The 13,996-nt window shown below is 38.1% G+C and overlaps 1 protein-coding gene across 5 annotated transcripts in view; it reads right to left on the bottom strand.

Annotated features, from left to right (window-relative positions):
- Positions 1–8,444: 8,444 nt before the first annotated feature.
- TTLL7 (tubulin tyrosine ligase like 7) overlaps positions 8,445–13,996 on the bottom strand; it is a 212,516-nt gene continuing 206,964 nt past the window's right edge. The window contains exons 25-26 of one of the 5 annotated variants that reach the window (XR_013159370.1): positions 13,562–13,641; positions 8,445–8,762 (exon numbers count right to left, since the gene is read on the bottom strand). The gene's annotated coding sequence lies outside the window, so the exon portion shown is untranslated. The remainder of the gene's footprint in view (positions 8,763–13,561; positions 13,642–13,996) is intronic. The other 4 variants (XR_013159371.1, XR_013159373.1, XR_013159374.1 and 1 more) reach the window with 4 other exon arrangements.

The following is a 13,996-nucleotide window of genomic DNA, read 5'->3' as shown; positions in this document are numbered from 1 at the left end:
CTTTTATATGCAGAATGGTATTGATGATGGATAGGCAAAATCTAAACGGCCAGGTTTAGAAGGATCTTAGGAGATCACACAGAACTTTCACATAAATGAATTATCCTACTAGATTATAAATAATTCAAATGCTGTAAGTAGAGCTTATCCATCTTTGTTACCACCTGCTCCCATTGCAGAGCCTAACAAGTTGCTCAGCAAATGTCTGTTGACTAAAGAATGACTATCCTCATTGATCTACAGATCTGTGATGATTCTTTTACTTTGGGGGGTGGCCTGGGCACATCAAGGGATAAAGACAAAGGAGAATACCTATTTAAATAATAAAGCATCCCTAAATACCTATATGTAGCCCAGGGGACCTTTTTCTGCCATATTAGGAGCTGATTTAAAGAAGCAAATTTTGCTGGTATGACCTGAAGCAAGTTGGGTTTCAGTGTCCCACAACACATATTTAGCAGATGCTCAATGTATGTTTGTACATGGCAGTGTCAAAAAAATACGGCACATTTCAATTGATCGTTATGGGAACTAGAAGCACAGGGAGATATACTTCCTCCAGTTGAATAATGAAGAGCAATCTTTTCACTTAAACAGTGAAGGACAAAGTCTCTTCCCACACAGTCCAGCTTGCTTATTTTGAGGAATGGGAAGAACAGATGTTTTCTCGTCTAATTGCATTTATTTCACCAGCAGTCAACAACATCTTTGCCCTTCAGAATACCATGCTCAGATAAAATAAAAATTTCTTTAAGTTGGAAGCAGAAAAAAACTAGAAACAATAATTAGGCCATAGCAAAAGAGCAGAGAAATACCTGGCAGACCTATTTGTTAACTTGCATTTTGCTTGTCATTTCCAAGTTGACCTTGAGAAAATTATGTTAAAAATATTTAGCACATATATGATACATAGTTGGTACCTGATAAATATTATTGAATAAATCAATCAATCCTGGCCTTAGCATCACAGTGCCAGATGTAGAGCTTCAACACTATTGTTGAAACATCTTTGACTCTGTGCTCCCTGCCTTCTGTCACACTATGCTTTGCTGATTCTTCCTCTTTGCCCACTCAAAGTGGCTAAATCCCCAGAGGGTTTAGCTTAGCACGATGCTCCTCTTATTCCGCACACGCCACTTGTGCATGCTAATCATGCTTCTGGCCTGACCACAGCCTACAGGGTAACAATTTCTACATCTGCAGCCCCCACCTGGACCCTTCACCTGGAGTTCATTTCCAGCACATTCCTACATCGCTGTTTCCCTCTACCTTCTCTACAGCTGTCCTTCCCCAGGTCCTCTCTGATCTCTTTGACTATTTGAATGTCTCTTGTCTTCTGCCTCTTGCCTTTCTCAAATCCATTCTACCCAGGCTGCCACACCTAAACCAAACCACACTGTCATTCATTTCATGACCTGTAATGCTCCTTCCCACCACTGCCTTGTAGAGTCAAGTTCCAACTCTTTAGGATGGCATACAAGTGTCTCCATGATCTGTGCCTGCTTACTTCTTCACCCTCATCTCCTCCAGTCTTTACTTGCTCTTTAATTGCTAGAAATTCAAACTGCTGTGGTCTTCACTGTTGCCCTAAGTGCTACTCCTTTTTGGAAGATTCAATGCCAGTAGCCACTCCTCCAGGAAACCCTTCCTGAGCTCCTCCTTGATCGCTTGTATACTGGGTCAGGTTCCCATTATCAAGTGTTACCCTGTATGCTACACTTTTCTATCACTGAATTTACCACACTACATTAAACTAACCTATTAACAATTCTGCCTCCTCCGACAGAATCTGAACTGTGAGAAGAATAAGACCATATTTTTTTCGCTTTTGGGTACTCAGCCATAACATGACACCTGGCACATAGAGTAAACTAGATAAATATTTGTTGAATAAAATTGGACTGATGGTTGCAGATGTGTGAATTAATTAGCATTTCAACAGTTTTGTATAACCACTCAGTGCACAATCAATTACTGCATTTCCTGAATTCCCCTGGGAAAGCAGCTTGCCTTATTCAATGCCATTCAGAAGTACAGTTGCTTCTCTGATATTGTCAAACTGGGCCACAGATCAGACAAAAGTTCCATTTCCCTCAGCTGAAATGAGATACATAAACAACACTAGAATCCTAGCCACTTGACCTACAGCATTTAGGATTACAGCATCTGTTGTCATGAATGGGTCATCTCATTAAGCATAAAGTAATAGTGCAACACAGGTCAGGAGAACAAGTCTGCTACAGGTAGGTTTCCTGTAAGCTCTTCAGAATTTCCATTTTTCTGTCTTTACGCTTGTGCAGAAATAAATTGCCAATTTTCTTAATGTAAGCATATTCTCACAACTTGAAACTATTCTAAATACAAACAGCCATGTGAGAGAGAAAGAGATGAGATATAGCTTGTGGAAAGTAAATTCTTGATTATGTTGGAATTAAAGGATATATGCTTTGCTGCACTTTTAAGAATTATAGATAAGAGTCACGGCACTGTTTTATTCCTATGTTAAACAAAGATCTGGCAATTTACTGTGCAAAATAAATAGATGAAGAAAAATAGAAAGGTGGTATCTCTGCTTTTTAACTATATTCCTCAAGGGTCATCATGAAGAGAAGAATAATAATTATAGCAACTGTTCTCTTGCCTCTTGGAAAGCTTTATAGGCCAGTTGTTTATAGCTAACTTTTGGTGAAAGACTAGTTTAGGTATATCAAAGATTTTATGGCCTGAATGGGAGCCATTACGTATGGAAAGCTGACCTGACTGTTACTTATAAGGAGGCCAGAGACTAGTATTCAAGAAATAATGATGTTACCATTGCAAAGACAGAGACCAAAATTGTCCCAGGAGATCATTTTGAGTAATCAAGGTCTTATTTTCTGCTACCATGATGTGCAGGAACAATATGTGTGATGACCCTTTTGAAAGAAAAAAAAAGGCAGAAATTCTGCCTTGAAAATTGGCAAGTGGGCATATGTTTATGGAGTTTGAAATAAGTCATTTAGCATGTTTTATTCACTTTGAGGGCACTTAATGAATAAATTAAGTGAAACTTGAAACTGCTGCATCTATAAGTAAAGACTGGCTGGCATTTGTCTATCTGTTGGACTGTTACGGGCTCACCAATGGTGGTGACTTCTGTAAGGTCCATGTTTGCTTCATCTCGTCTTCTTAATGGTACTTATGTCTGAGCTTTCATTCCTTTTTTTGCAGCTACCAGTCTAGTCCAAGACATTATCATGTCAGACCTGGGCTACAGTATCCTTATTGGACCACCTACCCGAAACCTCTCCTTATTCCAACCTCTTCTTCCAGCTTTAAAGTAGTTGTTTCCTTGAATACCATTTTAGTAGCACAAATGTCTATCTGCTTCCATTCTTATCAGGAATGATTCCTTCCCTACACCAACCATGTGTTTTGGGGTGTTGAGAGGATGCTGCTAATCACAAATATACCCTCCAAAAAAAAGAGGTAACACCTGACCTAAAGTGGATCTGTCATTGCACCCCACTTTCCTTGCTACAGTCAGGGTACATGTGCAAACTTTTCACTGATAAGAAGGAAATCAGTAACATTTGAGGACTTCTGCACAGGTGGATTTAATATGATGCTAAAGAAGTGTAAACTCAAGGCCCCTCAGTAGCACAGACTCCTGGGATTGGGGGTACTCTGGGAGTTTTGGAGTGCCTGATGGAGATGAGGAGAAGTCAGATTACAATCAAGAATATTTCTATGTAAGCATTTCTGGTAAATTCCTTTAAAAGATCTCAAAGGAAAAAGACATGAATCTCCAAGGCTCCAGAAATTTAGCGAGACTTTTCTTTCTCATTTTAAATAATTTTTTACTTATACATCTAATTTTACATTCATAATTTTGTATTCTTTTTCCTAAAGAAGTGCCCCCCTCCACCCCCACCACCCGATTACAAAAGCTGCAGGCTCCATGGTTGCTGTTTCAGAGCAAAGATCTTGGTATAGTACTCTCTGCAGTCTCCTCTAGGCTATGTCCCATTTCCAGCCAAATTTCTCCTTACCCACCTGACCACATACATCTGAGGCTCCAGAAACTCACCTACTGATCACTACTCCAGTGGGCTGTGTTTCCTGGCTTAGCTGCCTTTGTCCATCCTTTCTGCCTTGGACTGTACTTTTGTCCATATGGATCAGTCAGAGACTGTTTCTTTGGACCCTGCTAAAACCTCAACTCCTCTATGAGGCCCACACAAATTTTCTGGAATTCTTTTACTCCACTGGCTTTCCATGCTCCTCATAGGAATTAAATAAATACTTATTTAATAGAATTAAACTGAATTAGGATACTCATCACAATATATATTGTATAAGTTACCTGCATGTCAATTTTCCCTTCTTTAGAAACTCATGGAGGTCCAGACTCTATTTGCTTCAAGTTTACATCTCTATAGCTCCTACCAAGGCTTTGAGTATAGTGAGACTTCAGTAAATAATTGGATCAAACAAATGTTCTCATTAAAGATTGTAGATTGACTAAAAGGTGAGGATTTCTATTCTGGCAGATGTTTCCTGAGGACAGTGTCCTAGGCTATTGCCGTAGAGACAGCTGCTTCCATTTCTCATTTTTCCCCTTTAGCACAAGGAAACACACAGTGAGACAGAGGTGCAGCAGCCTTGTACTCCCTGGAGCAGGAATTTAAGTCCTGTTCAAATTATTCCCCTTCCCTTTACCCAGCCAACAATTATAGCTCATTATGCTATCTCTGTGAATGCCTGCTGGGACTAGCTGTTGGTTTGCAATATCCCCAGGCTATCAATATCTTATGTACTCACAACTCTCACAAAACAAACTTTGCTTGAGGGTACATGAAAAAAGGCACAGCTGGGAAACCTAAGGGGTGGGCAGGTAAAGTAAAGCCACATTTCCTAACTCTCTGTTTAGGAATAAAAACCCTCTAATCAATAGTAGGTCCAACCACGATTTGTAATTGTTCACCTACTGTTACCCAAGGTAGGTGAGGAAAAAATAACAAATATTGCAAATTGCACACTGGCCTGGAATACTCAGTTCAGATTCAAAGCGTATCGTCTGGGGTTATCTGCTATGATTTGTTAACTATCTTTAGAGGTTTGGAGGGGAAAAAAGTTCTTCAGGCAACTTTGAGGCACAGGTGTATGAGGCAGGGCTTTTCTTGTACAGTATAGACCTGTTGTTATAAAGATGCATCTACATCAGAATATTTCCTTTTGAGGTTGGCGAGTATTTAAGATTTGTTCCTTTTTGAGTTCAGGCTGGCAACATAAGGGAGGCTTTTTTCTTTCCTACCCAACTTCAGGTGTTGCACTTAGAGATGCAGGAGAGGAGTTCAGGCAGGCAAGGAAGTAACTAGAATCCACAGGCAGAAAGGCCAAAAAAAAAAAGAGGATTCCATTTTGGACCCAACCTCTACATGGCTCAGGAAGATTGAGTTTGCTCAATCTGAACAAGCTCCCAGGGGTTAGTGAGCTCTCTTGTTCGAGGCTTCCTTTTGTCATGGGGTAAAGAATTTATTAGTGTGAAATTTCAATTGTAGACCTTAAAATTGTGTCGGTTGGCCTCAAGCTCTGTCCATGTGATGTATTGTAATACACTTCCTATAACTGTTTGAACATTCTTTCCATGTTTGTTTGTAAAGGAATTTTCTCTTAAAACAAAGGCCTTGTTACATCATTTGGACTGTTTTACCTAGTGCCCCAAATGATTCTTAACAATTTCATGGTAGTTCTTAATGGAGTTCTTAGACACTACAGGTCTTTGCTACAGGGTGAAGTTCACATGCTGGTCGGTCTGACTAATTTAAATGCATCACAACTGGCATTCCATTTAGATATTGCATACATGAATCATTAAAGGGACACCAGAAGACCTTTGGAAAAATCCTATCCTCTGGATCAAGATTCTGTGTCCTTTATCATGTGACAATACTGAGTTAATCAGAAAAGAATAGGATATGCATTAGTAACAAATTAACTACAAAAATCTCAGCGGCTTAAAAAAATAATTTTCTCACTCATGACAAAGTCTGATGTGGATCCAATGGTTTTTTCTTAGCTTCTCCCCTTGAACAATGATTCAGGGATCTAGTCTTCCTTCATACTGTAACTCCCCCTTCTCAGAGTTCTTCACTTTTAGCCTTGTGATGGGAGAGAAAAGGCCTGGAGACAATATCCCTGCTCTTATCTGCCTTAGAAGTAATACCACTTGTACTTATAGTTCATAGACCAGAATTAGTCACACGGCCCCAACTCAACTGCAAAGAAGGTTGGGAAGCAGAGAAACACATGAATATTTGCTAAGTACTTAATTCCTTTCCGTACATTCCTTTACCTAGGATATGATCAGATTGGTAGACTGTCTCTAGAGGAGACAGAATACAAAGGCACTTGAGTTTAAAAACCTGTGCTCTAGAGCAGGAGGGTCTGAGTTTAAATGCTATCTCCACCACTTACTAGCTAAGTGTAGCTGGCCAATTTGCTTAATCTCTCTGTCTCTAAAATCTCTCCTCCGTACAATGGGATCTTAACACCATCTCATAAGCTTCTTCTGAAGATGAAACATTATTTTTATTACAAGTATCTCTAACACATGCCAAAAGGCTTGAGGCTACCCCATTTGCAAAAGACAATGTACAGTTGATAAAACAAGAAAAGAGGGGGAAAACAAGAAATGTACTGAAAAAATTATTGATCTCAGTCCTGAGTATTTATGTTGTGGTGTTTAGTAAAATTCCTTTAGAGAATGGATGAATCTAGCTTCTTGTTGGCCCAAATGAGGAAAGTCAGAATTGTGTGTCATTACTGTTAATCATCTGGTTTATATGGGAGTCATGTCACTTTGGTCCCGTGAAGCTGGGACCAGGTTTTTTCTGTGGACCTCCATCCATTCGTTACACAAGTAAGAAAGCCTCCATATTTTTCACAAACTCTCACAAGCAAAGTGGTGACAAGGAGTGCAGGGAATATTGGATCCTTAACATCAGCCTGAATGGATGAAAAAATAGGACTTCATTTAAAATGCTCTTGAAAGATAACTGCTTTTTAAAGTTTCACTTTTCCCCTCAAAAACTCATTAAAAACAAAACCTATTCACTAATTAGAAAATGTCAAGAATAAAGGAGATTTCCATGATCTTCTCTACTCATCTTTGATCGAGAATTTACTAAAAGTTGTATCCAATTTGCAATACATTCCAAAAGTATATAACTGTCATTAGTATATCCTTATGATTATGTTCAGAACTATGATAAACAGAATCTAATAAAAATGTCATTAAAATATCCATAAGTGATGCACACAGAGACAGAAAGAAAATGAAAAGGAACTGTAATTTACCAGGAAATTAGAAAATAAACAGCAAATTGTGGGGCACGTCATTATATTCTGGATGGGGATGTTACAGGCTGGCACTTAACCAAGTCAGCTGAAGAATTTAGATAACAGCCTACCTAGAACCCAGGAGGCAGGGGTTGCAAAACAAACTCAATCTGAAGAATTTCTCTGGAAACCCCTGTTTTCATAGCAACTGTTCAAAGGGTCTCCATGATGTCTGCATTCGAGGTGAGAACTACTCTGAACACGCAAAGCTCTAGATTCCCACTTGAAGTGATACAACTCTTCCTTAGCGAGTATCTTTTCAAATCCTGGATGGTTTAGAATCCATTATAAAGATGATGAAGTATTAATACTTTTGTGTCGAGTTCAGGGATAGGTTTTTAATCATTGGGATGATCTGTGTATATTCAATATTTAGTGTTAGTAATGAAGTGTTTGTAATGATTTAGAATTGGCATGTTAAGAGACTGGCAGATTAGCCTTGTGGTTCAAGTTAAAATATGTAATGATTTATGATTTCAAGTTGAATTTTTAAGATTTTTTGATAAAGTTAGTAAACAGAATTAGAATGTTTAAGACGAGATTTACTATCTTTATGTTTAATAATGTATTAGACTTAAATGACTTATTTAAATTCTCAAGACTGTTTTGCTTATTAGAGACATAAACTTATCTGGTCAAGTACCTAAAGTGCTTAAAAAGAAAACTGAATATATTACATTTACAGCAGCAATTTAAAATGCCCACGGTCATAAATGAGACTGATTGTTCAAAGAAAAATTGAGAAATTGAGTTGATCAAACACTTAATCAATGACCCTCCCCCAAGTTATGCTTCTTAATTATCTAAAGAAGTTAAATTTTTAACAACAATAAGAATATTTATAACTGAATTTAGGAAAAGCTAGGCTTTTTTTAACTTTAAGAATCCAATATTAATTTAAGTTATAGGTAAATCTGATTGCACAGCATGGTGGAATTTAAAATCACAAAATTTTATAAGTAATGAGGGCAGTTACTAAATGCAGAGCCTCTAATAAGCAAATAGATACTATAAGCCATACTTTAATCAGGAAATTAGAATAGAATAGGATAGCATCTCACTGATCCTTCTTTGCTTTGATTACATTACTTAGAGAAAACCAGAACTTACTGAAAAGCAAATCTTAGGTATGAGATCTCATCATGTTTCTAGCCTTAGGCTCTACTTGACGTGAATCATAGGACATAAGTGAGGTTTTTGGTCACAAACACACAAAAATATCACATGGAAAAAGAGAGAAATGGTCAAAATTATTAGACAACAGGCAATATATTTAAAGCATCATAATCTTCAAGTCCTCTTCTATACAGATTGCAGTCATATGAGGTGCCCATATGTCCTCACGTCCATTCAAGTTGTTCAATCAATGAGCAGTCTTTCTAGGATAAGAGAAAATAAATAAATGAGCAAGGTCAACAGGAGAGAGACCAAATGGGGGAAATTCTACAAAAAGTAGGTAAGGGGTTAATAATTTTTTTAATAACTGGAAAAGGCAATCTCCTTCCAAACAACTTAATTTTTTTTTTTAAAGATAGCTTTAGGATAAGATAAGTTCTCTTGGAGTACTGCTAATGGCTGAGTTCAACATTCTTTTGAATCATTTGCATATGACTTTCTGGTTTTAAATTGGAATCCCTTTGAGATTTTTAAAGCCCTCAAGCAGTGAATAACTGATGTGTTTTTCCAGGGGAAAATGAAATTCCATTAAATGGTCTAAATGCACAACTTTGAAGTCAGATAGACGAATGAACCTGGGCAAGTCACTCATCCTCTCTAAGTTCAGTTTTTAATAGGGCTGTAAGTAGAGAAGGTAATAATGATCATTCAGAGACGTGAAATATCTTAAAGAGCTTAGCACCACGGTCCACACATTAGAACCACTCAGAAAGTACTACTGCTGCCTCCATTGCACTATTAGAAATAGGAAATTTCTGTAAAATGACACGAATCCACCATTAACACAATGGCATTTTTTCTCTGTCTTAATCCTCCAGTCAAGAAATCCACATTACTGTTTTATATTAAAGTTCATGTATTTCATAGTGCTTAAAGCAACTTGTCTCTTTAGGAATCAAATATGATATACTATCATCTGTTAAAAATTGAAACAAAGGACAGGAACATGGAAGGCTTTTATTAAAATATCTCTAGATATGAAATAACATTCTTCCCCTTGTATGGTCATAAATTGAGAAATATGGGGATGCCTGTTTGCAAAGCGATGAATGTTTAGTTGCTGTAAGCAAAAATTTGACTTTTATAAACTTCAACCATGTTGCAGAAACCACAGAAGTATTAAAGTTTGTGACTGTTTGAGAAGGTTAGATGTGAAATTATTGTTCTCCTAATTGGCCTTCCAGTACTTCACTGTTATTTAAATTAATTCTCACATTTTGAGATCAACCAGTTCAAAGCATTTCTGAAATGACCATGCCCTACGTATCCTTTTAGGCAAATCTGCGAGTCTGGGGATGATTTTAGGGATCAGTGCCTTCTACAAGCATTGAGACTACCCTGGGAAGTCAAGGTTTCTGGGAAAAATACCACCTGATTCACATCTCCCCACCTAAGTTTTCATGAAAACAGTGTTTTAGTAGGGAAATTGTTCTCCTCAATAAATGTTCATAAAAAGATAGCCATCAAACTCTTTATGAAGTGGTGAATGACATTTTTCAAATCAATACATTCCCTGTGGTTTCAGAGGACAGCAATTTTTACTAAATTTATAAGGAACTGGGATTTCTTTTCCATTTTTAATTAGTAAGACGACATTTTAAATAAAGAAATTGGGATTTCATTTTTTAAGCAAGTAAGAGAGGGTTAGGAATATCAGTGAGAAAGGAATTTCATACAGATATTGACCAGCTGTTCCTTTATCTCCACTAGGAGATAAAAAATTTAAATGAGAAAGAAAGCTCTCAGACACATAGAAGGGCATTCAGAGGATGAGGATGATTGAAGAAGGTTATGGGGCCTCTCAGCTCAGAGATCTTTCCAAGGACAACCCATACCTACCTGGGTTGACCAGATCCAGACACTATCGCAAAGCCCCGATTAATCTAAATATTCCATTTTTGATAGATATACTCTTGGGGTTTCTATGACAAGGAGGAGGTTTACATTTGAGGATTGCACCTTTGATTGTTAAGCACTAAAATATCTCCCCAAATTAGTGTGACCCTGGATGTGAACTTTGATCTCAAAATGGTTGAACCCTGAAAACACTGTCATTGCCTTTAAAAACCCTAAGAACTGGGGAGAGCTTTTTATGTAGTATAATTAGTGCAGAAGCATCTTTCACAGATGTGATGGCATAACCTTTTATGAAGCTGATGGAGGAAACTATACCATACCCAGCAACTGAAAGGGTTTCTCTTTATGCTCCTATTTCAAGTTTTTAAAAAGTCCTTAAAACTAAGTAAGGCACACTAAAAGCTAAAAAAATCAGAGCACTTGGGATTTATTTAAATATCCCAAATAACAGCTTGAAAACAAATCCTGTTAAATCTATTCTTGTTAAAAAAATTTGCTTGGCTCTTTCCCTTTTATTAAACTCTGTTACTATTCATCATATTACAAAATAATGTGTATGGTTGTTAGCAATCACCTGTAGCTATTGGATTTCTGAAAGCAGTTAGAAGGGAAAATCTTGAGATTTGCCATTATGAAAAAGCTGGATTATAAAGGTATGATTTCATCAGAGAAAATAAACTGTGAGACTTATTTCTAAAAAACTACAAACATATCCTGTGCCAGTTAGAAACTATTATATACCCCGGAAAAGCCATGTTTTAATCCTGATCCACTCTTGTGGGCTCAGCTGTTTCTTTTAATCTGATTCAATAGTGTAGGGTGGAGATTTTGATTAGATTATCTCCACAGAGATGTGGCGAACCCAGCTGTGGGTGTGACCTTTTGATTAGATGGAGATGTAACCCCACCGATTCAAGGTGTGTTTTGATTAGTTTAGTAGAGCCCTTTAAAAGTGGAAACATTCTGGAGAAACTTCAGAGCAGATGCAGATGCTTGGAGAACAGTTGCTTCAGAGCTGACAGAGACACAAATATTTGGAGATGCTTAGAATACTGACAGACAGAGCAGATGCCTAGTCCCTGGTAGAGCTCAGCAGATGTCACCATGTGCCTTCTCATGAGATAGGAAGCAAACCAGAACCCAGAATTGTGTTTCAGAGGAGCTAAGTGATAGCCAAAAGACACCTAGAGAAAAAAATCACAGGAAATAGAGGCTGAAAGCAATGGAAACCAGGAACAGGGGACCAGCAAATGCCAGCCACCGGCTTTCCCAGTTGACAGAGGTGTTCCAGATGGCATCAGCCTTTCTTAAGTGAAGGTAAATCTCTTGTTGGTGCCTTAATTTGAACATTTTCATGGTCTTAGAACTGTAAACTTATAACTATTAAATTCCTTTTTTAAAAGCCATTCAATTACTGGTATATTGTATTATGGCAGCTTAACAAACTAATACATACCCCTTCTTCCTCAGATCTTTTTTCCCATTAGCATCACCTGAAAGAATTATTTACTCTATGATGCAGTACCAGATCAAGTTCTAAACTTAATACACATCTCAAAATCCAATGAGTTTGGATGGATGAGTGAATAGATGGATGGATGGATGGTTGGCTGGCTGGCTGGATAGATAGGTAGAATGACACAGCAAATGTGACAAAATGTTAAAAGGTATTGGAGCTGGGTATCTGATAGATGAAGATATATTGAAGTTTTTGGTATGGGTTTTGCATGATGTTTGTAACGATTCCTTAAGTTTGGAATTATTTCGAAATAAAAAGTTTAAGAATGAAAAAAAAAAAAAAAAGCCAAAAAGTTTGGCTTGCCCCAGAGGCTGCCAGAAAAGGAGACCAGCCAGGGTAGTATTTGCACGGAGACCCAAGGAATCAAGAAAATCTTGGAAATACTGAGGCTGATCCCTGACTACCAGGAATAAGACCCCAAAGCTGCCCAAGGGTGAGGTACCCTAACAGCCCTCAAGCATGAAAAAGATGATGTTGATGGTCTGATGGAGAAATGAGCCATCCGGAGGAGAAAAGGCTGAGGTTCAACACTTGACTCCAGGGCACGGTCAGAGTCATAGGGCTCAGATGGTTTTGAGTATCAATCAGTTGGTGAGCCTCAGATTAGCTTTAAAGGAGAATACTTATGATATTGAGTCACATGGAAGAGTCAAGCTAGACTACAGAGGAGAAATGAACAGAGGTGGAGGCTTAGCATACACAAAGAGAGAAGAAGAGAATATTTTTCCCTATTCTACTTGGAGAACATTGGAACAGGACTGAAGAACAACCGAAACAAAACCACTAGTAAATAATAAAAGACCATAGCTCAGATGCCTGGGAGCATCATGATCTCTGCTGAAATAGCAAATAACAAGATGAGGTAAGTGGACATCTGTTGTATCAAGGAGTTTGTTAAGAGACACAGGACACTTCTTTAATAGATAGGGAGGATTTGGCGAACTGGGATTCCAGTGATTTTACTGGTGGGCGCTAAACTAGAGATTATTGCTTTTCACCATTATTGTAATCCTATTGTGATTGTGGATAAGAATCACATAAAAATGCAAGTGTAACTAGAATACAGAGTAATTTGAATTCTGTAAGGCCTAGTGCCTGCTGACTACTTTGTCAAGGGAAATGCTGTCCTGACATGTTCCAACAAACCCTCCCTCTGTATCTGCCTGTGCCCTGATACCCTACAGCCTCCTGCTACTGGTGTCCCTTCATCCAGCACTTGGTCAGCATCCTTGTCTGATAGTTCAAGGGCAGCTATCTCTTGCAGCATCCTCAAGGTTCACCAGAAATGCATGGAAACTTGCAAGGCCAAACACTATGACTTTACACAATATTCCCAACCCCTCTCTTCCTGCCAACTCTCCACAATTTCCTTCTCTTACTTAAATGCACTTCATATGCAGACATCCACCTGGAGAAAAGAAGCCAGTCTCCCCCACCCCCACCCCTTTTAAGGTACCCTTGCAAATTTAAAACTGTCTCTTAGATCTCCTCTTACTTGGTTTGGGATGTGGAGGAAGTGGGTGTCAAGAATGCACTAGAGCGACAACTTCTCTGATTATTTACTTTGACTTCCTGGTCTTCTGCATATACAAATGGAAGTGATGGAGGCAGGACTAGTTTTCCTACCTTTTCAGTAGTTCCTGAAAGGATGTTTGGAGCAGGCTTTTAGAATAGGAAGATTACCATCCTTCTTTGGGGGGATTTAGCTGCAAATTGAGACACAAGAACAGTTCAGTTCAATGTCCTGTTACATTCAGAAAACATCTCAGTACTAGGACATCAAATGGGGCAGCAAAAATGCTGCTATTCATTAAGCTGTCTCAGACTCACTCATGACCACTGTGATTCTATTGGTCAAGATATAGTAACAATATTATTTTTAGCCCCATTTTATAGACAAAGAAATAGAAGCTTAAAGAGGTTAAGTAGCTTGTCTGAGATCACACAACAAATTGGGGATCCAGAGAAGATTCTAACCTAGTTTTCTCTTGAACAGAACTTTATAACTTGACTTCCTGTTTGATATACTGTCACTAGTACCTCCTATTTTTTTCCTTTAAA

Source organism: Tamandua tetradactyla, chromosome 11 (assembly GCF_023851605.1).
Source record: "Tamandua tetradactyla isolate mTamTet1 chromosome 11, mTamTet1.pri, whole genome shotgun sequence".
In the NCBI taxonomy this organism is placed as follows: domain Eukaryota; kingdom Metazoa; phylum Chordata; class Mammalia; order Pilosa; family Myrmecophagidae; genus Tamandua; species Tamandua tetradactyla.
Note: the sequence above shows the minus strand (reverse complement) of the source record. Positions and strands in the feature narration are given on the sequence as shown.